At 34.9% G+C, this 27,311-nt stretch overlaps 1 protein-coding gene across 8 annotated transcripts in view; it reads left to right on the top strand.

Annotated features, from left to right (window-relative positions):
• The window catches only part of Sugct (succinyl-CoA:glutarate-CoA transferase), a 679,655-nt gene that overhangs the window by 142,496 nt on the left and 509,848 nt on the right, over positions 1 to 27,311 (top strand). The gene's annotated exons all lie outside the window — the stretch shown is intronic.

Raw genomic sequence — 27,311 nt, 5'->3', positions numbered from 1 at the left:
TCCCATAGAAATAAAAAAAGCAATCATAAAAATCATCTGAAAAAATAAGAGACCCAGAATAGCCAAAGCAATCCTTAGTAGGAAGAGTGAAGTTGGTGGCATCACTATACCAGACCTTTAACTATAATTCAGAGCAGTAGTAACAAAAACAGCTTGGTAGACCAATGATACAGAATATTGTATTTATTTATATGTGGTGCTGAGGATCCAACCCAGGGCCTTGTACGTGTAGGTGAGCACTCTACCGCTGAGCCATAACCCCAGCCCCATTTTTCCAGTGTTTTTTAAGGTAGAATTTTAGGTTATTCATTTGAAACTTTAAAAAGTGGGCATTTTCAGCTATATTTTCCTCTAAGCACAAGTCATTTCAAAATATTTTCTAATTTCCCTTGTGATTTCTTCTTTGATCAGTTGTTTTTTTAAGAAATGTATTGTTTAATTTTTAGTTGTTTGTGAATTTCCCAACTATCCTTCTATTATTAATTTCTAACTTCATTTCTTTGTAGTTAGAGAATATTCTCTGTGTAAATTCTGTCCTTTTAATGTCCCAGGACTTGTTTTTTCTGGTACAAATGTTCTGTCTTAGAGTCTCTATGTTCCAGGTACACTTGAGAAGAATGTGTTTTTCTGTTGTTGGGTGGAGTGTAACATATATGTTTATTAAATCTAGTTGGTTTGTATGGATGAACTATGTTTAACATTTTGAAGAACTGTCAAATTATTTTCCAAAATGACCTACTTATAAATTGCAATTTATGAGGTTTCCAATTTCTCCATATACTTGCCAATACTTGCTATTCTATACCTTCTCTTTAGCTATTATAGTTGGTGTGTAGTGTCCAGGTTTCCTCTTCCTTATAGGGTCTGCATGTTTGTGTCCAGATTCCTCTTCTTATAGGGGCTCCAATCAGTAAACACATTTCTTAAATATCTTATGTGTAAGTCTGATTGCATTGTGAGGTGTAAAAATTTGGTCTTAAACCTGTTAATTTAGGAGGAGACAGCATAGAATTCAGCTCATAATATATGGTATCTACTTTTCATTTTTTTAAAAAAGTTTAGCTTACGTTCTTTTATCTAAAATACAACTCTCTTCAATTGAATAAGGTGATTTTTTTTTAAAAAAGAAAGCTGCCAGATCTCTGCTTTTAATTGGAATGTTTTACCCACAAACATTTAATGTAATTACTAGAGTATAATTTATGCTTATAATTTTTTCTATTTTTTATATGTTTCATGCCTTTTCTTCCTCTGTCCCTCTATTGCTGCATTTTTTTGGTTAAACATATATCTTCTAATGTATCATTTTAATTCCCCAGTTTTCATATATATATATATATATGATATATATATAATATTTGAATTATATATTATTATATTATTTTCTTAGCGGTTTCCTGGAGATTAAAATTAAGACCTTAATTTAAAGCAATGTACCTTGGGTTAATACAAATGTAATTTGAATAGTATGTAAAACTTCCTTCCTGTATAACTTTGTTTATTCCCTTCTTCTCTGTGTTGTTACTGTTATACATTTATATACATTGTATGCTCATCAATACAGATTTACAATTATTGCCCTATTCAGTTCCCTTTTCAATGAGATAGAAGAAAAAATTTTAAACAAATTTATAAACAAAAGATATTTATGCTGCCATTTATAATTGCCTATATAGTTAGACTTACTGATGCTCTTTTTAAATTAATTACTTTATTTAATTGTTCTGATTTGTTATACATGACAGCAGAATGTATTTCAGTTCATAGTACACAAATGGAGCACAATATTTCACTTCTTTGGTTGTATACAAAGCATATTCACACCATTCATGTCTTCATACATGTACCTAAGGTAATATTGTCCATGTCATTCCACCATCTTTCCTACCGCCATTCTCCCTTCATTCCCTTACCCCCCTTTGCCTTATCCAGAGTTTCTCCATTCCTCCCATGCTTCCCCATCTCATCCCCATTATAGATCAGCATCCATTTATCAGAGAAAACATTCAGCATTTGGTTTTTTGGGATTGGCTTACTTCACTTAGCATGATATTCTCCAACTCCATCCATTTACTTGCAAATGCCAATATTTTATTCTCTTTTATTGTTGAATAATATTTCATTATTTATATATAATGCAGTTTCTTTATCAATTTATCTATTGAAGGACATCTAGGTTGGTTCCACAATTTAGCTATTGTGAATTGTGCTGCTATAAACATTGAGGTGGCTGCCTCACTGTAGTATGCTAGTTTTAAGTCCTTTGGGTATAGACTGAGAAGTGGGTTAGCTGGGTCAAATGGTGGTTCCATTCCAAGTTTTCTATGGAATCTCCATACTGTTTTCCAGATTAATTGCACCAATTTGCAATCCCTCCAGCAACGTAAGAGTGTGACTTTCCCCCCACATCCTTGCCAACACTTATTGTTGCTTGTATTCTTTATAACTGCCATTCTGATTGGAGTAAGATGAAATCTTAAAGTAGTTTTGATTTACATTTCTCTAATTGTTAGAGATGTTGAATATTTTTTCATGTATTTGTTGATTGATTGTATATCTTCTTCTGAGAAATGTCAGTTCAGTTCCTTAGCCCATTTATTGATTGGAGAAAAGATAACCTCTTTAACAAATGGTGTTGGGGAAACTGGAAATCCATATGTATCAAAGTGAAATTAAACCCCTATTTCTCACCATGCACAACTCAACTCAAAGTGGATCAAGGACCTAGGAATTAGACTAGAGAGTCTGTGCCTAATAGAAGAAAAAGTAGGCCCACATCTTCATCATGTGGGATTAGGCCCCTACTTCCTTAACAAGACTCCTAAAGTGCAAGAAATAAAATCAAGAATCAATAAATGAGATGGTTTCAAACCGAAATGCTTCTTAGCAAAAGTAACCATCAGTAAGGTGAATAATTGAGCCTACAGAATGGAAGCTATTTTTTACTACATGTACATCAGATAGAGCACTAATCTCCAGGACATATAAAGAACTCAAAAAATTTAATACTGTTGCTCTTTATTTCTTTGGGTGTTTTTGTATTACTCTCTAGAGGATTTTCATTTCTGTCTTAAGGACTCTTTCTTCCCCTTTCAAAGATTTTGTGTTGTTTGTTTAGTGACCTTTCTTCATGAACTTGATAGTATTTGTTCTTTGAGTTGTGTAGCTTCTGGAGTGTCTGCTTAGTTACAAATAGTGGTCAGCTGTAGATTAAGTAGAGAGCTTAATTACCTGGAGCAAATCTGCCTCCCAGCCTTTACTGAGTCACTGGGTATTGGAGCAGAGTTTACAACTTTACCTCAGCTGTCACTTCATGCCTCTGCAGGACCTCCCTCTGGTTAAAGAACTCATGTTCTGTGCAAGCGAGGATTCATATCAATTTTGATTCAAGATTTACATCAATGATTCACGTACCCATTTTTAATTTCAGCAATTTTAGTTTTTTTTCCATAGGAACAGGGGGCTTAGACATTTTTGAGAGACTGTTGCCAGAAATTTCAGGGTAGCTATAGAATTTGTATATTTATCTATGAAATTCCAGGAACACTATGTTTACTTGGTGGATAGTTTGTTTTCAGTTCAATCAGTTTATATGAAAAGGACTCACTGATAGAACAGATGATAGTTCAGATGAATTCTGAGGTTTTCTTTTAAAAAAGCAGCAGAAATTTAAAGCATAATTTGGAATCATGGAAATCATTGCATCTTTTCTGAAATGATGCCTTCCTTTCCACCAAAAAGCTCTGTAATTTTTTCCTATCTTTGTTTTGAACTCAAGTCAGGCCACAATAATAAAACTAGTTCATTCTCTTTTTGTCTTCTGCCTCATCTATATGCTTAGTCTGAAATTTGTACTGAATTGAATAAAGACATACTTTTAAAATTCTGTGACTATAATTTATTTTTCAATGTATTCAAATATGATGTCTCAAGTTTAATAATGTATGATTATATAAGCCCCTGATGGAAATCCAAGAGCATCTGCTAATCATTTTAACAAAGGAGTTCTTGAGAATGTAGTTCACAGACTCTATTTCTCCAATATTGGCACCTTATTGAAAATTTGGTCTGTTCTGATATACATTCTACTTCACCACTTCATCATATTATTTAATGAGACTGATTTGAGAACATAAGTTCAGAGTAATACTCGAAGGATATTTTCTGTCAGCAGAGGCTGTACTTAAAAAAAATTTGTTTTGTGTTTGTTTTGTGTTTGTGTAAAACTGTCAAAAACTTCTTTCCTTTTTTTTCCTTTTATATGTAGTCATATTTGGCAATGAGTTTGTGTGTGTGTGCTCAAACCATATTTGATGGAAGCTTATTTGTTGCCACCAGGACTAACTGGGAATGAACCATTGTTGTTGTTGTTGTTACTGTTAGAAGTCTCACGTTGAGTGTGCTTTGACACCTAGGAAGACTGAATTTGTCTCTGGGCTACACCTTGACCCTTTTCAATACCAGTACTCAAATTTTGCTGCATGTTGGAATCACCTGGGGTATATCCCAAACTACTTTTGCCTGTTTCCCACCCCCAGAGATTCTATTTTAATTGGTATAGGGCCCAGCCTGGGCATAGAGATTTTTAAGTACTCTCCAGATTATTATGATGTGCAGTAAAGTTTGAGAACAGTTGTTTCTCATAATGATTCGCAAACTTATGATATATGAGTCACCAGGGTGCTTAAAAAAACAGATTCCTAGGCCTCCCACTCAGGCATTCAGATTCAATAGGTCCAGGGAAGGATTCAGAAATCTGCATTTTGAAGCAGCAACCAGGTGAATCTGATACAGTAGACTTGTGGGTCACAGTTTAAAAAGAATGGTTGTCTTAAGGTATATTTCTAGGTATGTATATTCCGCATCGTGGAACTCCTTGGATGGTTTCACTAGTATTTTCTTGATACTCTTAAAATTAAATGGCATTGAAGTTCCTCCAAATGATTGATATTCCAGACTGAAGTCAAACTTGTAGGGATTTCTTGGAAGGCCTGTGGATTTAGTCATGGACATCATTGTACTTCATGTTTTTGCTCTATAAGCTACCATGGGATCTTTGTTGGACAGGGATCTAAAAGAACATTGAGCGGTTAAGAAAGAACCGTAGGGCTTTATGACTTTTATATATATATATATATATATATATATATATTTTAGTTTTAGGTGGACACAATATCTTTATTTTATTTTTATGTGGTGTTGAGGATCGAACCCAGTGCCTTGCACATGCCAGACGAGCACGCTATCGCTTGAGCCACATCCCCACCCCACTTTATGATATATTGAACACAACTTTAGGCAGCAAGGATATGGACTAATTGGAAATCGGCAGTTTAGTATTCAGTGTGACTTGCAGTCTTTTGGAATCTTTAGAATTCTTCATCCCAAACTCTTGACTTGATGGGAAACAGCTGCAGAGAGACATCCCTGAGGCCATAGACATGAACCTCACATCAGAACTCATATAGTTGTGACCAGAATTCACTTATTGGTCTTTTTAATTATATTCACTCCTGTCTATATTAATCATGGCATCTATATATGACAGAATTGAAAAGCTAGATTAACTATTAACTTGAAAATATTCCCTTCAAAACGATGAGGTTCTTAAGTAATTATGTGGTGAAGGGTGTTTGTTAATTTAAGCAAAAGCTATGTTTCATTAGTGTATGTGAAAATATCAGTTGCATAAATGACTGAAATGTATGAAGGCTATATAGAAAATAGAGTCATATCTTTTTTTTCATTGTTCTTCATAGTGGCATCATGTACTTCACCTGTGTAAGAGGATGGATGGAAAGACTTTTCCACATCTTTAACGAGAAATACATGTTAGGAAAAACATGCCAAGGCTATGCAAATATGCAACTTAGTGAGTCAAAGGTTTATGCAATTCCACTCTTTAATGATACCTACTATTAGAAGTGTGGTGAATACTTTAGGAAAAAAATCATATTAAAACAACTCATTGTTGACTCTTTCTTGAATTGCTTCCAGAGACATATATAATTATTTTCTCTTAGTAGTATAATTGGTCATACATAATGGCTTTGAATGAAAACTCAACTTTAGAATTCAGTTAAATCATAATGTAAACTTTCTCTATAAGAGAATTTTCAAAAAGTAGTGGCCTATCTATTTAGGTATATAGGCAATTTTTTCATTGTCGGATACTTGCCCAGGTCCCTTCTGTACACGCCTATGATTCTCTTCTACCATATCTTACTTGCTGCATCCCTTCCTTTTTTGGACATTTCACAGTGCAGGTACTGCTGAAGGGGGAAACTATTCCCAATTTACATTAGTGTTTGGAGCAGGTGCTTTCAGTCTTTATCACTAACCACTTTTCAACAACTAACTGACATGCTCTGGATGGTGATAATATGTCCTCATTAGGTGACTGACATGCTCTTAAGAAATAAATAGTATGATTGCTTGAGGAAAAGAAAGCACTCCATTAAATTATCAGAAATTCCTCTTACTTCTTATGTTAATTGTTGGGATTGGTCCAGTCACAATTTATATATTTAAATAAAGAATAGTGTGTGGGATTTGAATGTAAAGCAATTTGGCAAAAGTTATGCTAAAATAAAAGATTATTACTGATTCAAGGTTGTTATTTATATGAAAATTCTGAAGTAGTTTTACAAAGGATTAATGTAACTCTCATTCTCTTGCACGTGTTTCACCTGTGTTGTCACTGGATGGCACTGTGTGCTTGTGGACTACACAGGAAATGGGATCTCTTTGGTAGTTAAATATTGTACTCCCATATTTCTTGAGAGGGCTTTTAATAATTTTTTGTTAAGTTTGTAATTGTTATATGCTTCCAGTTACATATTAAACTTTATATTGTTTTTTAGTAGGAGAATATTTTAATCTGAATGCAATTTTTTTCCCTATAAGGTAAAATTTGTGTGTGTGTGTGTGTGTGTGTGTGTGTGTGTGTGTTTAATTAATTTCAACCTTGTTGTTGAATTAACTTTTTTCCATTGTTAACCTTCCTCTATAGATCTCTGGGGTACTGGGTAGGAGCCAGGACTCTGGAGCCAAGCTACCTAGATTTAAATTCTCAATATTTTACTAAGTAGCTGTGGCCCTTGGGCAAGTCATGAAATAGATCTATGCTTCAGTTTCCTCATTCTTCAAATAAGAATAATAATGGTGTCTGTCTCCTAGTATTAATGAGGATTAAAATGAATATATGTAAAATGCTTTGGAAATGCCCATTACATAGTAAGCACTAAATAAATGCTGACTTTTATCATCTTGTTATTATTACCATTACCTTTTTCTTTTTCACTTATGTTAGTATTATGTTTGCACACTTTTGTTAGTATTACATCTCTTAATCTTACATGTTCTGCCACAGGAGCCTGCTGGTTATTGTAGAGACTGGTTATTACCCAAAGCCCTTACTTTTGAAATCTTGCAGCTATTTAGAATGTAGACATAAAGTGTCAGGGTCTTTGTTATGGCCTTTTTTTTTAAATCAAAGAAATATGCATGTTAAACCACTTCGACCAAAACTAAATGAAAAATACTGATGACATATATATCCTGGTTGGTATTTAGAATAAGCAGAGAATTAAGATGTCTTGAAAGTTCAGGAAATACATCTTTGTTGGTCACCTGCAGTGGAAACCTGAGAGGAAAAAGTACTCCAGCTCACTTTAGTCTCTTTCACTAGAGATCTTGAGTTAACTGAGGTCTAGTGACTCTTTTGCATTAAATTGGTAAAAATCAATGCACATTAAAAGAAAGCTTGACAAAAATTATTATATTCATGACATATTAGTGAATACAGGTAAAACTCTTTTGGTCTTTTAGTTTTGTTTATTTTTCTATCTAAAAATTTGTCTTGATTTTAGCTGGACTGTATGTTGGGCTTTTTCTTGAACTGGCAAGTATGTCCTATTGGAAGAATGTTGAAAATCAGAGGTAAAATTTTTTTCAAGATGATTAATAAAAACAGTATTTGGATTCTTATCCCTGCCCCAAATTTACCTTAATAACCATATAAAAGGTCACATTATAGTTTTTTTCCTCTTTTTCTTTTTAAAATATGACCCTTTTTTCTCGTGTTAACCTCAAAACATGGTTATGTCCTTCCTTTATCTTTCCCTTCTTTCTTTTACCAGCTGTCTTTCCCCTCTTTCTATCTTTTCCTCCTCCTCCCTCATCTTTCTCTGTATTTCCTTCCTTCCTTCCTCTATTTGTTTTCTTGATTCAGTAAAATTGATATTATAGTTTTTGAGCTAGGGTAGAATTCCAATTATTTACTATTTCTGAGCATCTTGACAAAAAAAAGATTAGTTACCATGTTAAAGTACGCCTAAGACTGGAAACAGGTTTAGTGGAAGTAGAGGAGGGAAGACAGATTTTTTTTTTAAAGTGGTACATTGGAGTAGAGATGCCTGTCATGAGCTCAGATTACCCATTCTTTAAAGTAGAAGTAATTATTGCTAGAACAGTGTTCAGAAATACAAAACCCATTGATGGAAACTGTTTTTGGAATTCCCATTTGTCTTTGTTCTTTCTCAAATTTTGTACTCTGTATTTTTTTCTTGGGACCTTGAAAGTGGTTACTAGAAAATGCTTTTCTGGCAGTGGGTAGGACTATGATGTTCATGCCTCCAGGGAAGGGAATGATAAATGAAAGTGCTATTGTCTTTGGAAACACAGACCTATGTATTAGGGCAGTATAAGCAGCAGTTATCTGTATATGAATCCACTTGATGTAACATGAAAGGGAATTTTTCTGACCACTATCATATCTAGTTTCATGTTCAGACATTCTTATTGATAGAGTCATTTAATCAGAGGTTTGTTTTGTGAAGGATTTTATTTTCATTTGCCCAGGTTTTCAATTTTCCATTAAATAGCCATACAAAGGTGTTAGGTAAGCCAGAAAACCTTCATAGTTTTGAGAGATAATGATCACATTTCCCTAGAAATAAAAATTTTCAGTTTTCATATTTGTTTACGAGTATACAATTAAATAATGTGCTTGTCTTTAAAAAATCCTTTTTTTTTGCTGGCTACTTAATTTTGACTTGAAATCTATATTACAGTGTTCTTTTGTGCTGAAATTACAATGGTTAGAAAATGGAAAAAAGGAATCTAAAGGTGGTATTTCAATTTGTCCAACAGTATTGAATTTAAACTTGAACTTTCTTTGCTTTAATTCTCAAGCAAGCACAATGCCTTGGTTTTTTCCTGTGTGATCATCTAAGAAATTATTTTGGGTAGAGTATGACTGCAAACCAGGAGTTGCAAAATTGAATGCTTTTAATATGTGTGGTAGCTATTAAAATGAATGAACTGAGTTAGATGAAAAACAATGGGAAATAGGATGGATATATACTTCCATTCTACATAGGATGCATATGTCCTGAGGGTATAACTGTTACTTATTCTGGCCAACTACTTAAGGTGGTGATCCCAGGGCAGAAGTATATTGGTAAATGTTTAACAACTGGTTGCATACACATACATAAAAGTTGTGATATATAGCATTTGCCTATTTTCACAATGTAAATATTCCCATGTATGTGATTTTTAAGCCTGTACTATGATTGTCAAATAACCTGTTTTGAAGAGATATTAATCACTGGCTATTTTGAGTAAGTACAAGTCAACCCCAACAAAGCACTAGCCCAATATATCCAGGTTTGCAATATTTGAAGCCAGAAATCTGAATTTTTTATAAAATTTCTCAATGTTTGAAATATTATGAAGGTCAAAAAATTAATAAACTAAATCATATTTATAAGGTGCCAATTTGTCACCTCTGTAGGTAAATTAATAGTACTTGCTTAGAAATTTTATTAGAAATCAATTTTGCTACTTTGTAATCAAACTGCAGATCTTTTTATTAAGTGATTTCCGCTAGCACCTTTCTGAATCAAAGGTATTTTAATGTGTGTTAAATATTTGGAAAAGGTAAAAATCATCAATTTAGAAACTATTCTTTGATTAATAAAACAATCAGTATATTTAGAATTTCTAAAGCTGACTAATTCGGTTTGCTATATGAGGGAGTTGTTTTTCCCAGATGGATTGTATTACTGAAAGGTAGAAAACACCAGTCTAATTCATGGAAATTATTGAATTATACAGCAAAACGCTAAGTAAGCTATTTGATCTGCATTCCCTGCATGTTTTAAAAATAATATATTTTTATATTTTTGAGTATTTTCTTTGAGACAGGGTCTCACTAAGTTTCCTAGGCTTCCCATGAACTTGGGATACTCCTTCTTCAATCCTCTGAGTAGCTGGGGTTATAGGCATGTGCCACTCTGCATAGCTACTTTTGAGTACTTAAAAAGCACTTTTTATAATGTTATTCTGAATGCATATAAAGAAGACTTTGGAGAAGTCAGTGATATTTTGTGAAGTTGATCCAAGTTTTAGGACTTTATGATCCATAGTTGTGTATTGAGGTGCTGAGCTGAGACTGGGTGTTGGGCCTCAGAATCTAAACTTCTTCCTACCATTCTCTGTTGAGAATGCCAAAAAGATTCAGACTATGCTCTTTTCCAAATTGTCTAGCCCTCCAATTGTGGTTAAAAAGTAAGTGGAGGATATGGCTCAGAGAATGATCATAGTCTGATGAATACAAGAGTTGATACAACAAAGCAGAGTAGCTCCTGAAGAGTTTCATCATATTATAGTCTTTTAGCATATTCATGGATATGTTAGAATGCATATCGCATACAAATGAGCTGAATTAGTGACATATGAAAATATGCATTTATGATATAGTATATCATCAACGGCTGACTATATTGGTGAACCTTTGAGGTCCCTGAGAGGTGGTGTTGAAAAATCCAAATGTGTCTACAATCGCAGCTTAGACCTTAAGGGCCATCCAGCTGTGTCATATTGTCTATTATTGTCTATTGTTGATGAATTCTGACTGTGATATGTTAGTGGTTTCTGAAATCGCTGTCCTTGTTTTCTTCTTTGCTGAGATGTCTTAGTAAGAACAGAAGAGAGATTGGCCAGATGTTTGTGTAAATGTGGTCATAAAGTGGCAATTTTATTTGCCTGAAATATTTTGTGTTGGGGAGTCAGGTAGGAAGGTTTGAAAATAATGTTTTTGTCCTGTGAGCTCAACTTTGGGATGTCTCCTAGGTCTACTTCCAATCAGGTTGCTGCCCCCAAGTTTTCAAGATCACTGAATTTTAGAATGTTTCCTCTGTGTCTTCTCACAAGACTTTGTGTTCCATAAGGGCAGATAATTCATCTCTTTTTACTACTGTCACCCAGCATTTAGCACAGTGCTTTGACCAAGTTATCACTCAATAACTATTTGGTGAATAAAAATAAATAAAATATAAGTGCAAGATTTTTAAAATGTTCAAATAAAACAGAATTAGTTTGTAAGAATATAAAATATATTTTCTCTCCCTTGTTATGCTTAGAGTTTTTTCCCCATCACTGAGTTTTTTAAAATTAATTAACCCAATAATTCTTGGCATTAAGTAACTTTGTTCCTTGCATGAATTTTTGCTTGAAGTGTAATGTCATAAGACATATTTTATCTGTTGAATCAGTCAGTCATTGACATCATAATTTCTTGTTCCCATCTACATCTGGCTTTTCACCTTTCCCCAAAAGTCTCATGAGGTCACTTTAAGAAGAGTCACTCCTAAAGAACTTAGTCTTGCATTCTACTGAGTCTCCCTTGCTATTCTGGGAGCCCTTCTTTGGAGGCTCAGGGGAGCAGAGCAATGCAAAACAGTCAGACAAGGATTGTGCCAACTGTGATGTGGATCATAAAAATCGTCTTTAGATATGCCTTTACAAGCTTGGATTTTAGCTAATCAGAATGATCAGATATAGGCAGACTGTGTGAGTCAATTTGTTTTGTTTCATGCTGGGGCTTGGTTTAAAATTTGTTGTTACATGTAGGGTTGTTTTATACAGTTCTGTTACTTAATGGTTCTAAGAACATGCCTGGATTACAAATTCTTTCTTCTATGAACTGGGGAATATGAATATGCCTGAAATTCCACTAAGAGAGATTTATTCCTTAACTCTCTGGAAGGCCTTTGGATCTTTAAAGGGTAATATCATGAATAAACTTTACTTGACACCATTTTTGGTGATTTAGCTCTGTATTCCTGCTATTTTTCTCTTTCTTCATTTTGATGCCAAACTTGATGTGTTATTTGTATTAGAGGTTCCTACTTCCTACCAACTAGTTCTCAATCCTTTGCATTTATGATACCCACTGTAATTCCTCTACTTTATTGCCTTTAAAGACTAATTTACTTTTTTAGGTAAATGTTTAAAATTTATATATGACTGCAGAATGCATTACAATTCTTATTACATATATAGAGCACAATTTTTTCATACCTCTGGTTATATACATAGTATATTCACACCAATTCTTTGTCTTCGTACACGTACTTTGGTTAGTAATGATTATCACATTCCACAATCATTAATTACCCCATGTCCCTTAACTTTCCCTCCAAACACTCTCCCCTATCTAGAGTTTGTCTATTCCTCCCATGCTCCCTCTCCCTATCCCACTATGAATCAGCCTCCTTATATCAAAGAAAACATTCGGCATTTGGCATTTGTTTTTTTTTGGGGGGGGATGGGCTAACTTCACTTAGTATTATCTTCTCTAACTCCATCCATTTACCTGCAAATGCCATGATTTTATTCTCTTTTATCGCTGAGTAATATTCCAATGTGTATATATTGTCACTTTTTTTAATCCACTCATCTATTGAAGGGCATTTAGATGGATTCCAGTGTTTAGCTATTGTGAATTGTGCTGCTATAAACATTGATGTGGCTGTGTCCCTGAAGTATGCTGTTTTTAAGATCTCTGGGTATAGACCGAGGAGAGGGACATCTGGGTCAAATGGTAGTTCCATTCCCGATTTTCCAAGAAATCTCCATACTGCTTTCCATATTGTTTTCACCATTTTGCAGTCCCACCAGCAATGTATGAGTGTGCCTTTTCCCCCACATCCTCACCAACTCTTATTATTGTTTGTATGCATAATACCTGTCACTCTGACTGGAGTGAGATGAAATCTTAGAGTGGTTTTAATTTGCATTTCTCTAATTGCTAGTGACGATGAACATTTTTTCATATATTTGTTGATTGGTTGTACATCATTGTCTGAGAAGTGTCTCTTCAGATCTTGGCCCATTTATTGATTGGGTTATTTGCTTTTTTTGGTGTTTAGCTTTTTGAGTTCTTTATATACCCTAGAGATTAGTGCTCTATCTGATGTGTGAGGGGTAAAGATTTGTTCCCAAGATGTAGGCTCTCTATTCACCTCACAGATTGTTTCTTTTGCTGAGAAGAAGCTTTTTAGTTTGAGTCCATCTAATTTATTTATTCTTGATTTTAATTCTTGTGCCACAGGAGTCTTATTAAGGAAGTTGGGGCCTAATCCCACATGATGGATGTTAGAGCCTACTTTTTCTTTTATTAGATGCAGGGTCTCTGGTTAATTCCTAGGTCCTTAGTCTACTTTCCGTTGAGTTTTGTGAAATTCCACTAAGAGAGATTAGGGGTTTAATCTCTTTGTTGTGTATGGATTTCCAGTTTTCCCAGAACCATTTGTTGAAGAAGGTATCTTTTCTCCAATGCATGTTCTTAGAACCTTTGTAAAATATAAGATAACTAATTTACTTTTGTTGAGTCCAAGATTCTCTTTCTTTGTACCCCTTGATCTCAGTTGACTCTTCAACATACACTATGTGTTCTTCTAACACTATTCTCCAGACACCACATCTTCCTATTAGCCTTCCCACCTTTACAACCTTCTCTTTCTTGTCCCCTTCTTGATTGACTAGTGGCCTGCCCTTCTGCTTTCCATTTTATTACTCAGGGTAGTCATCCACTTCAGTGATTTCATCCTTCTCTTCATTTTCTAGTCCTACATAACACATTATCAGAAAATTTTCATAAATGTAGCTTAAACAACACAAAGTTATTATCACTTGGTTTGTATGGGCAAGAAGTCCAGAAATGACTTAGCTGGATCTTAGGCTAAGATCTTAAAAGGATGCACTCCAGGTGTCTGCTGAACTGCAGTTCTCATCTGAGGTGCAGAAGTTTCTATCAAACTTAATCAGTTTGTTGGCAGGATACTATGGTTGTAAAGCTCACGGAGGCTATGTCTTCCAGACCAGCAGGAGAATGTCTTTAAAAATTTCTCAGTTTAGATCAGGCCCAGTCAATATAATTGAGCTTCACTTTCTTTGAAAAAAGGTCTTGCTACATTGCTTAGGCTGGTCTTGAACTTCTGGACTCAAGTAACCATCTCAACTCAACTTCCTAAGTCTCAGCCACTCTGCCTAGCTAATTTCCTTTTTGATGAACTCACAGTCAACTGTTTACTGACCTAATTATGGAAGTGATACCCCATCATACGAGGTGTGTATTGTAGGGGGAGGGAATCTTGGTGGCTACCTTCAAAACCAACCTGCCACAAGCTCCTGTGTGGATGGCCACTAAATAGCCATTGCCCTCTCTCATAACATTAAGTAGCTGGATTGCAAACACTCCAAGGATATCTCCACTTGGACCATGTTTTTAAATTAAATGCTTCTCCCCCAACAACAACAACAACATCTGAACAAACCAACCTCCCAAACCCAGTATATATCTTCATTAAGAAAGCTTCTATAAGTAAATTCACATTCTTTTTTTGGGGAAGACTAAAAAATTATAACTTGTTTTCTATTCCCTTACAGTCTGTTGCCAGCTCTTGTAATTCCTTTTTCTCAGATTTTCCACTTATTCTGTTTTCATACTATCCATACCTGTGCAAGCTGAGCTGTATTCTTGTGAGGAAGCTGAATAGTCTAAGGGATATCTACATGTACTGTATCCCCTACCTGCATAGTTTCGTGCTTTCTGACCCCTTTTTGAATTGGATAACATATTATTGAATTGTGTTGAATAAGCAGTAACAGAAGATCATCAATAAATAGAGGAAAATGCAACCTGAATTAGAGGAAAACCTGGCAATTAGAGAATTGGAGATATACTCTTAATAGTATAACTAAATAAATAGTATGAAACTCTTCCCAAGATGAAAAACAGAAGAAATGCTTTCTTTTCAGAAGAAAGCTTTCTTTATAGAAGAAAGCACATTCCCTCATGAAACCATGAGGGAAATGTGTGGAGATCAGTGAAAATCAGTCTTTATTCAACTTTTTTAGCTTTTAAACTGTCCAGTGCTCTCTTGTAGAAGCTATTGGTCATTCTAATTACAGATAAACCCCACTCCCTTTTCCTGGGACAATTCTGATTTCAGAGGAGTATTATTGTTTGATTTCTATACCCATCCATGAATCTTTATCATCATCCTGCACTCAATTTTAGCCCTATGACATCTTGGTCCCTGAAAATTTCTTTCTTCCCTAAGCCACCTTTACTGCTCTCCTCACCCTGAATATGGGACCTCAGGGCCTGACATCACTTTCTAACTCACTCTCTGTTTGTCCATCTGGTATGTGGTGAAAGGAGGACTTGTTTGGAGTGACCACAGCAGACAGAGCCAGAGTTCAGAGGGAGAAAAAGGCAAATTTGAGCCCATCACTTTCTATTCTATGAAGAAGATTTCTGTTGTTATACTTTTCACTGGAAATTGTGTCCAACTTTTCTTTTTCTCTTGAAGCATTTCTTCTTCATTAAGACTCACCTGTCAAATTAGAGGAAAACTAGCACCTACAGTTAGTGTTCCTCACAGATAGTGTTCCTGCTGCTGGGGAGAGAGCCACAAACATGTTGGATAAGTCCTTTGCCTCCTGAAGCCTGCATTATAGTGGACAGAGATTCAGAAGAGGAAGTGACCCATCTTAGTGAGTTAGGAAAGATTTCACTAACTTAACCCTTCCACTTGTATTTTCCTTCTTACCCTCTTACATATTAATGTAGGATTTCATATCTTCAATTATTCTTTATTTTCTTGCATATTTAGATGAACTTCAATTTTTTTATCCTCAAAAATAAAAACTTTATTCCTCCTGCTTACCCACAGGAGCTACAATCAACAGGATCTCCTTCCCTCTTTACACAAACCTCTGTAATACTCTGTGACTCCACATTCTTTTTATTTATTCCTTATTACCTTTTAATCTGGATTTGATCCTTGCTGCTTTATTGCCACTGTGTCTTTAGGAATATCAATGATCCCCTGGTGATCAAATCCCATGTCTTGACTCCATTTTTATTCTCATTCGTTCAAAAGACCTATGAAGTTTCCATTCTTATAACTTTGCCCACAATTTCTTTCACTTGGAAAGCCCTTTTCCTTGTTTTTGCATGACTAAATTCCCTTTATCAAGGTCAGTTCAAATGCCATTTTTTTTATCACTACTTGATTTAAAAAATTCTCTGTGGCTCTGATAACTTATATATATATTTAAAATATTTTTCTTTTTAGTTGTAAATGGACACAATACCTTTATTTGTTTATTTATATGTGGTGCTGAGGATCAAACACAGGGCCTCACATGTGCTAGACAGTCACTCTACCACTGAGCCTCAACCCCAGTTTCTGACTGATAATTTATATTTTGATTTATAAATTTTAATCTTGAAAGATGTAGTTCTCAATAGTGCTTATTAAACATCTGCTAAATGCCCAAAGGAAGTAATAAATGGAAATAAATTGCGTTTAATTCTTAGAGCTTTTAGAAATCAGTGTTGTGGACAATGCATTATTTTATTCTTTGAGCAGAAATATTTTGAAGAATTTTTATCAAAAATAAAAAAAAACATGTTTGAAGAAAACATCTGAAACTGAAGACATGCTGTCACAGGAATAAATAAGTATACCATGTCATTAGATGTTACTTTCCCACATTTCCACTTATTCATCACATTTTTAAAAGTTGTTTATAACCACTTTTTGAGTCATATGATTGACTGGGTCAGTGGTTCATGGTAAGAAATATGCTTGATATATTATCCTAAACAAGCTTTTGAAATTCTGTCTGTCTTTGCTGTCTGGTCTTACCTTCTGGCAGTTGATATCCAGTTACTTTGTATATCTGATTTTGATTCAGAGGGATTGGCAAACTTTGAGCATAATAAAAATCTATTTTTATTTTGAGTTCACATATGAAATAAACACAGAAATGATTTGACTGTCATTAGTGATAATGCAGAGGAATGGGAAATGTGTGTTGTTCCTTCCATTAAATTAAAAAATTGATATGAAGAGGGTTTGACAATATGATTTTTCTTTGCCAAGTATATAAAAACAGAGATTTTAAAATTATATAACAACTCTATTGGTTTTCAATGATTACAGGTAAAAGGTTTATGTGTTGAAGTTTATAATATCACAAAATAAGTCAGACCATATTTGCAGAATACTTTGAGTTCTATACTAAATATTAGTAATAACCAAGGTCATATTTATCTGTAGGGGTTTACATAGTTGAAAGGATGCCCAGTCACAATTTTTTCTTTACTCATTAGTATGGTACAATTAAGCTTTCCAGAATCAAGACCACTCAGAAATTGTAAGCAGCCTGATTCTGTGTGTAAAAATGGCTCATGCACTTAGTTACTGGGCATAGAACCTTGGCAGATTATTAAACAGTTTTGTGCTTCATTTTTAATTTGTGAGATGGAATCACCAAAATACCTCTCTCATACAGTTATGAGGATTAAGTAAGATAATTAATGTTTGGTCAGTGCATGATGAGTGCTTGAATGAGTGGTAGCTTTTTAAAAAATTTTATTTCTCTTTATTCATTTACAAAACCCAACATTTAATAATGACATATTATATGCCTATCATTATATTGGGTATAATGAAGGGGATAGACAAAATAGCAATAGTAGTTGTCCCTGCTATCCCAGAGTTTAGAGTCAGTCTTTTTAAAATTTATTTTGGAATTTTAAAAATTTTTTATTCTTTTATTTGTTCTAATTTGTTATACATGACAGTAGAATGCACTTTGATATATCATAAATAGATGGATATAATTTTTCATTCTTCTGGTTGTACATGATGTGGAATCCCACTGGTCATATAGTTATATATGAACATAGGGTGGTAGCTCTTATTAGTAGCAAATACTAGAAACTCAAAATGACAAATGTGGTGTGAGTTTTTAGAATTCATATTTTCTTTTCAACATGGGTTAGCCAAAATACTCTATCTACTCTTGGATGGTTTTTCCTCCTGAACCCTTGTTGATCTGAAAGAATCAGTTCACCTTAAGATGTGAGAGATGGTATTTGACAAGCAGAGTAATGGTATTAGGATTAGAAAAAAAAAGATATGGGTTACTCAAAGCTCTTTCTAATGGGAGGCCAAATTTCTCTTCTCAAGAGATATATTCTTTAAAAATCTAGCTCCTTCATTTCTCTTTTAACATTTTCCCCATATGATGTTTTATAGTTAGTAAGTGAGTGAGGTTGAGCAGAATCATGTGAGGAGAATTAATTGATTCAGTTATCGATGTATTTTTCTAAGCAAGTTCAGAGGACAGTGGGCTCTTATGAAGGGCTTTTGTTCTACCCCAGTGCCTTGAGAGCCCACCTTGCAGGGAATACAGTGAAGCCAGGGATATAACCAAGGATATAGATGCAAAGCTATGCACTACCTAGGTAAAAGAGACTGAGGCAGGGAGGTAGCAAAGAGGAGATGGTGGTGAAGGGATGGCTCATTGACTGAACTGACCTGGGTATGAGTCATGGTGTTTTCATTTACCAGCTGTGAGACTTAGACAAGATATTTTATTTCCCTATGCTTTAGTTTCTTTCATCTATAGAATGGAAGTTGTAATAGCTACCTCACATGAGGTAATTTGGTGTCATTCATTATTGCCCTTTCATCTTCCATATAACATCCAAGTGATTTAATTACATAAATCAATGGTTTCCCAGGACACTTAGAATAATATCTCAGATCCTTATTCAGGCCTACAGTGACCCTTGTGATGTGGCCCTTAGCTTCCCTGACCCCCTCTTGTACTAGCACCTCTTTTACTTACCACATGCCAGCTACAATGGCTTTCTTGTTGTTTCTTACCATGTGGACACCTTTCAAACACACACACACACACACACAAACACACACACACACACCACACATTCAAGTTTTTTTAAGTGATTGATCTCATTGGCTAGGATGTTTTCTTCTGTATTTTCAGATTTGTAATGCTTTCTCCAGGTCTCAGATTAAACATAACATCTGCAAAAAGTAAATGAGCCCCTTCTGTGATTCTGTTTCATTTTCTTGGCAGCATTTACCATATTCTGATAGCTTTCTACTTATTTGTTTATATCTGAATGTAGTTGGATACTGGAATGTAAGCCTCATGAACAGAGGATCATGTCTGTCTTGCTCACTGCTATATCTCCAGTGCATGGAATAATTCCTGGACATAGTAGGTGTGATATCAGTGTTTTTGAGTAGATGAGGAAATGAGAGATGCTGATTGACACTAAAATACTTGTTTCCTTTCTTCACTCTGTGACTCCTCTTCTTTATATGTTTTCCTGTAAACAAGGAAACACAAAGATGAGTCTAGGGCATCTTTCAGTGCCACAAAGCAAGGAATGCTAAGAACAAAAACTCCTCAAGAACGGAGGTTGTGTCATAGAGAGTCACAGGAACCAATTGAAAGAGCTCCCAGAGGCCAAACTGGAATATTTTGGGCAGTAGTATTGAATTATATAGCAAAATATAAAATGAATATTCACATGACCATGATGATGTAAATAAGTGACCTGAAAAAACAAATAAATAAGGGAGATTAATAATGGCTAATTGTTAATTAGTGTAACTAATGGCTAATTATTAATTAGTGTAACTCCCTACCATTTCAGTGTGGGTTGCATGTAGTGACATTCTTCCAAAGAGAGCAAGCTGGAAAGAGGGAGGAAAAAACAGTAATTGTGCAGTGGATAAAAGTAATAAATTCTGCCTCAGCCAAATGATCAAAGTCAATATAAAATCATGTTGATAGTATGTATCTTTGATATGATATATTGGAAATGTCACTTTATTTTTGTGGTCTTCTTTCCAAAACCCTGTAACTACAATTAAATTATGAGGAAAACATCATAAAAATATTAGTTGAGGAACAGTCTCAAAATACCTGATCTTTACTCCTCAAAACCATTAAGGAGAAACTATTGCAGCTAGGAGCACCCTAAGGAGACCTAATGACTAAATATAATGTAGTATTCTGGATGTAATCTGGAACAGAGAAGGACATTAAATAAAAACTAAGGAAATCTGAGCATATGGAGTTTAGTTAATACTAATGTATCAATATTGGTTCTTTTTTTTTAAAGAGAGAGAGAGAGAGAAAGAGAGAATTTTTTAAATATTTATTTTTTAGTTTTTGGCGGACATAACATCTTTGTTTGTATGTGGTGCTGAGGTCGAACCCGGGCTGCACGCATGCCAGGCGAAGCATGCTACTGCTTGAGCCACATCCCCAGCCCTCAATATTGGTTCTTTAACTGTAAAAGTATAATAAACTAATGTAAGATGTGGAGTATATGGGAACTCTGTAACTATCTTGGTAATTTTTCTATAAAATTTAAAACTGTTCTAAATTTGTTAAAAAGTTGTGAATATTTTTCACACGATGCTATATTCTTCTGTTGTATAATTTTAAGTGCCAGCATTATTTTCTATTACATGTCATATCAAAGGTATTTAACTTAACTCTTATTTTGGGGGCATTTAAATTGGTTCTAGTAGTTTGTAACTAAAATTTTTTTTACCATGCCTGTGATTAGAGGAAGGACTGTCTTTGACATGAAGATTTATCTTCTTTTGTTTTATATTATTTCCGATTTTGTATTTATCTTCTGTTTTCCCTAGTTGATGACTTCAAAAACTTTTCATATGTTGATGACTGTTGATTCTGTCAAGGCATCACAAATTTAGCTTATTCTGATATGGGCTCTTATTTTCTTTCCCCTTTTAATTGTTCCTCTCTGACTTTATTATTACTTTTAATGCCATCATAGTTTACCCAGATATTCAGCCAGGAATATGGAATTTATGTTTATCTTTTCCTCTCCATCAGTGTTCTATCTCTTAGACTCTAACCATGCCATCTTTTTTATTCTTCCTGCCCCTGAAATATATCTTAAATCCACTGATTTTTTTCTATGTCTCTTGCCACTGACCTAGTTTGAGCTATCATCAACATGCCTGGACTCTTGCAGTGTCCATAACAGTTCTCTTTTTCTCTTGTCTCTTTTTAGTTTATTCTTTGCATATAATTGCAAATGCAGTGGGAAGCCCTGTGAATTTTAAATAGAAGGATGACATGATACAATTTGTTACTTTAAAATGACCATTCTGCAAGATATTCAAAGAATGTTCTTTACCATGACTTACAAAGACTGGCATGATCTGGCCTCTGACAACCTCTATAATATTATTTCATGTCTCTTTTCACCATGCTTCAGTTGTATGGTCTACATTCAGGTTTTTTCCTCTGTATGTCTGAAACTGTTTAGTTATCTTGCCTACTGTTCTTAAATCCAAAGGAGGTTAGATTATATAGTTTTCATTTACTCATTTATACTCCATACCTAGCATAATACCTTATATATAGAGTCACTCACTATTTGTCTAAAAAACAAGTAGTATCATTTTTTAAACTCTTTTGTTAAGAAATTTAATGTTCAGGCTCTGTTTAGGTTTTATGAAAACATACAAAGGGTTTTATAGTACATATTTTCTACCCTAAAATAGACACGACTTAAGCCACAGGCCAGCATCATTCTGAATGGAGAAAAATTGAAGGCATTCCCTCTAAGATCTGGTACAAGACAGGGATGCCCTCTCTCACCACTTCTGTTCAACATAGTCCTTGAAACACTGGCCAGAGCAAATAGACAGATGAAAGAAATTAAAGGCATAAAAATAGGAAAAGAAGAACTTAAATTTTCACTATTTGCAGATGACATGATTCTTTACCTAGCAGACCCAAAAGGGTCTACAAAGAAACTATTAGAGCTAATAAATGAATTCAGCAAAGTGGCAGGATATAAGATCAACACGCATAAATCAAATGCATTCCTGTATATCAGCGACAAATCCTCTGAAACGGAAATGAGGACAACTACTCCATTCACAATATCCCCCCAAAAAATAAAATACTTGGGAATCAACCTAACAAAAGAGGTGAAAGACTTATACAATGAAAACTACAGAACCGTAAAGAAAGATATAGAAGAAGACCTTAGAAGATGGAAAAATATACCCTGCTCATGGATAGGCCGAACTAACATCATCAAAATAGCGATATTACCAAAAGTTCTCTATAAGTTCAATGCAATGCCAATCAAAATCCCAACAGCATTTCTTGTAGAAATAGATAAAACAATCATGAAATTCATATGGAATAATAAAAGACTCAGAATAGCAAAAACAATGCTAAGCAGGAAGTGTGAATCAGGCGGTATAGCGATACCAGACTTCAAACTATACTATAGAGCAATAGTAACAAAAACAGCATGGTACTGGTACCAAAACAGGCGGGTGGACCAATGGTACAGAATAGAGGACACAGAAACCAATCCACAAAACTACAACTATCTTATATTTGATAAAGGGGCTAAAAGCATGCAATAGAGGAAGGATAGCATCTTCAACAAATGGTGCTGGGAAAACTGGAAATCCATTTGCATCAAAATGAAACTGAATCCCTTTCTCTCCCCATGCACAAAAGTTAACTCAAAATGGATCAAGGAGCTTGATATCAAATCAGAGACTCTGCGTCTGATAGAAGAAAAAGTTGGCTATTATCTACATACTGTGGGGTCGGGCTCCAAATTCCTCAATAGGACACCCATAGCGCAAGAGTTAACAACTAGAATTAACAAATGGGACTTACTCAAACTAAAAAGTTTTTTCTCAGCAAAAGAAACAATGAGAGAGGTAAATAGGGAGCCTACATCCTGGGAACAAATCTTTACTCCTCACACTTCAGATAGAGCCCTAATATCCAGAGTATACAAAGAACTCAAAAAATTAGACAAAAAGACAACAAATAACCCAATCAACAAATGGGCCAAGGACCTGAACAGACACTTCTCAGAGGAGGACATACAATCAATCAATAAGTACATGAAAAAATGCTCAACATCGATAGCAGTCAGAGAAATGCAAATCAAAACCACCCTAAGATACCATCTCACTCCAGTAAGATGGGCAGCCATTATGAAGTCAAACAACAACAAGTGCTGGCGAAGATGTGGGGAAAAGGGTTCATTGGTTCATTGTTGGTGGGACTGCAAATTGGTGCAGCCAATTTGGAAAGCAGTATGGAGATTTCTTGGAAAGCTGGGAATGGAACCACCATTTGACCCAGCTATTCCCCTTCTCAGTCTATTCCCTAAAGGCCTAATAAGAGCATGCTACAGGGACACTGCTACATCGATGTTCATAGCATCACAATTCACGATAGCAAGATTGTGGAACCAACCTAGATGCCCTTCAATAGATGAATGGATAAAAAAAATGTGGCATTTATACACAATGGAGTATTACTCTGCATTAAGAAATGACAAAATCATAGAATTTGGAGGGAAATGGATGGCATTAGAGCAGATTATGCTAAGTGAAGCCAGCCAATCCTTAAAAAACAAATGCCAAATGACTTCTTTGATATAAGGGGAGTAACTAAGGACAGAGTAGGGACGAAGAGCAGGAGAAGAAGATTAACATTAAATAGGGATGAGAGGGGGGAGGGAAAGGGAGAGAGAAGGGAAATTGCATGGAAAGGGAAGGTGATACTCAGGGTTATACAAAATTACATACAAGAGGAAGTGAGGGGTAAGGGAAGAATAATACAAGTGGAAGAAATGATTTACAGTAGAGGGGGTTGAGAGAAAAGAGGGGAGGGGAGGGGAGGGGAGGGGAGATAGGATAGTAGAGGATAGGATAGAGAGCAGAATTCATCAGACACTAGAATGGCAATATGTAAATCAATGGAAATGTAATTGATGTAACTGATGTGATTCAGCAATCTGTATACGGGGTAAAAATGGGAGTTCATAACCCTTTTTTTGAATCAAACCGTGAAATATGATATATCAAGAAAGATGTAATGTTTTGAACGACCAACAATAAAATAAATAAATAAATAAATAAATAAAATAGACACGACTTTAAAAGGAGATATAGGAGAAGAAACAAATACTATCATAGCAAGGGAGACAGCAATTTCAGTGGAATAGTTTATCATCTGGGTGACCTCAGATAAGTTATGCCTCCTCCTCCTCTCTACTTCTTTATTTAGTCATCTATTAAGTAATTTGACTGAATTTTCTCAAGGCTTTGATTCTTAAATAAGATGTGCAACTAATAGTTCACTGGTTAAATTGTTTTTTCCCCCAGCTTCTGTTTCTGGATTCAGGAGTTCTGGGTAGGTCTTAGAATTCCCTAGGTGATTATAATGTACAACTAGGTTTAGGAACAATTGATCTAGGTCATTTTAACTTTGTCATCTTAAAATTATAATCATAGGATAAGGCAGTCAAAGTGCAGAAAGAATCTTATGGCATTGTATTAATTCAGAGTCAGGGAAAATATTTTCTTGCTTGGGTTATGGGAGTTGGGCTTAATACAAGATGATGTTGAAATGGACTTTCAAGAATGCTTAGAAATATGGGGAAGTTAGTTGCATGGTTGGTGTTTAGTCCAATTTAGTTGGAGGCCAGAACATATGCACATAGCAGGAAGAAAAAACTTACTTGTTTTGATGCAATGGACCATAGTTCTAGTTTTGTTTTATGAGAACATACAAAGGGTTTATAGTACATACTTTACCTGCCAAACTTATTTCCCTTTTAGAGACTAAAGATTCTATTATTGCAGCTTGATCATTTTGAGGAAGTGACACATGTGATCAGGTAGTGACAGACATCATGAAGGTGCTTTGGACAATATTTGAGCATATTTTTCCTCAAATCTTTTCGGACTGTTCTTTTTGAGATCCACTTTGACCACCCCATTGGTTTTATGGTTAGAAACAAAAAATATCAGGACACACTCTGTTATCTAAAATAATAGTTTTGCTGTCAGAATGATTATTATTAAACCAGAGATGGCTTTTTTGTTTAGATGAAACCATATAAAGGCAACATTCTGAGTAAATTATATAGCGTCCACTTGATGAAATAATGAGCCTAAGTGTAGGGGATGAAAGTAATGATCCAATGCAATATTTAGAATGGATATACAGTATATAGTTATTAACCTAAAAGTCACATCCTGCATTCTTTTAATTTGTGGAAAATTTGTCATTAATTGCCCAGGAAACCTCTGATTTTTCATACACAATCATGTCATAGCTACTGACTTTCTCCCCCTTCTCCTGCCTTAAAATAAATCCTTGTAAATAGTGGATTACTTTCAGATTTGTAATGCCCCCTTTAAATATTGAGTTACTAAGTTTAGCCCTGTTGCTTTCTTTTTGTAAACAGAGTTCATTTTCCCCCTTAACTTTGCCTTTGAGTAGTTACTGACAAATCACACTTTGTTTTTTCAGTGGCAACGAGCTTAAAATCTTATTTAACCTTCTGCCAAGCGGTAGCCCTGCTGATTCTGAATTGCTTTTTGTTTTCATTAATTACCACTGCATGGAGGAAGTAGATATGGTCTTCCACTTATCAATAATTTCTGAGATAGGTTCTGACCCGTCATTTAAATTCACTCTAAGTGGGTCAGGGTCAGAAACACAGAAGTCAAAAATTGAAAGAATAAGGTAGTGGGTAAGAGATGGGGCAGCCAGGTTGATAACTAGCTTAGAACCCAGCCCTTGACAATTCCAGGCAAATATCTCAGGTTGTTGTAGGATTTACAGATAAACTTGTGATCATCCAGCTGATCTGTTACCTCATGCAGGCCTTGCTAATGTTGCTCTATTGACCACCAGTTGACTTTGAAGTAGAGAAGTAGAAATAACAAGCCTCTTGTGATTAATTGCTTGCAAGGAATTACCTTTATTAATTTGAATTCTTAGCCTCCATTTGCATCCAAACTCCTTAAAGGGTGACTTTCATTAGGATTTATTTGAAGGAAAAAACAGCCACAACATAACTACATCAAAGCTAGATCAAAGAAGTGCCTCTCTTATAGAACTTCAGACCTGATAAAATTTCCCCAAATTCAGGAAGAGGCTCTTTGAGGAAGTGATTTGATTGTATTCCTTCTGTATTTTTATCTTCCAGACTGTTAGGATGAATAATAGAATCAGAAGCATAGACCTTGGAAGCAAATTTAAGATCATGTACTATTTTGCAAATTGTGATCCGTGTTCATGCTCCCTGTAGTGATGTTGCAGGCTTGACTCTGATTCATCCAAAGCACTTTGGAAATTTCCTGCTTATATATTAGGATATCATGTGTTATTTGATTTTATGTAAGAGTTTTGATTTTTTTAAAGTTTAAAAACAATCAGTTTAGTTTAAATGTCCAAGACTTTACAGAGAATGTATTTGAAGGTCAAATAAGTTAAATTATATACCTGCAGTCATGAAAACTACTTAGAGGTTGACAGAAATTAGAAGTCATGAATCTGGACTTCTCATCCAGGGCATTTTTTACTACAAAATGTTGATTTTATTTTCCATTTTGAAAGACACAGAAGTGATCTGTGAAATGGTGATTAGCACTAGGCAGCCCCAGGCAGCCCTGGAGTGCTCCATGGTTCAAATGCCCAAGACCAGATGGAAGTCCAGAAGTGGATGACTCAAAGTTTATTAGTTTTGCCACCTGGGCAGTGCAGCTGAACCAGCTGCCATAAGGCAGTTCCAATTTCAACAGAGCAGTAAATGAATGTAAAAATGCACATAAAGCTCAAGAATAAAGTAAAGGAGAATAGCTGTTCCAGCAAGGAGATTCATCCAGGGTGAGTCCTATTGATATTTCTTGTAGGAGGTGCAGCTGCCATGCCAGGTAGAGGAAAAGAAAAGGTTATGGCATCAAGCCCTAAAAAAAAAAAAAAAAAAAAAAAAAAAAATCAACCCTTGAGTCATTCCCGGATCTAATCTCAATGTTTGAATTGATGTATTTGTAGGCTTCCAGTCACATCTGATGATCTAGATAGGGAAAAAACAAGTCAATGCAATATCATGGTTATGTCATGAAGTCAGAAGCATCTCTCCCACCCCCACCCTGGAAAATATGGGAAACCATTTGATCAACTCCTTTACATATTTCTGGTCCCTGAGGTACAGGTATTCATTGGAACCCCAAACCCCAAATTCACATCCTTATGCTATCCTCATAGATAATTGAAGTATTGTAGGATTTCAAGAT

This window comes from Ictidomys tridecemlineatus, chromosome 2 (assembly GCF_052094955.1).
Source record: "Ictidomys tridecemlineatus isolate mIctTri1 chromosome 2, mIctTri1.hap1, whole genome shotgun sequence".
NCBI classification, from domain to species: Eukaryota; Metazoa; Chordata; class Mammalia; order Rodentia; family Sciuridae; genus Ictidomys; species Ictidomys tridecemlineatus.
The sequence above is the reverse complement of the archived record's forward strand: the minus strand, read 5'-3'. Positions and strand labels throughout refer to the sequence as shown.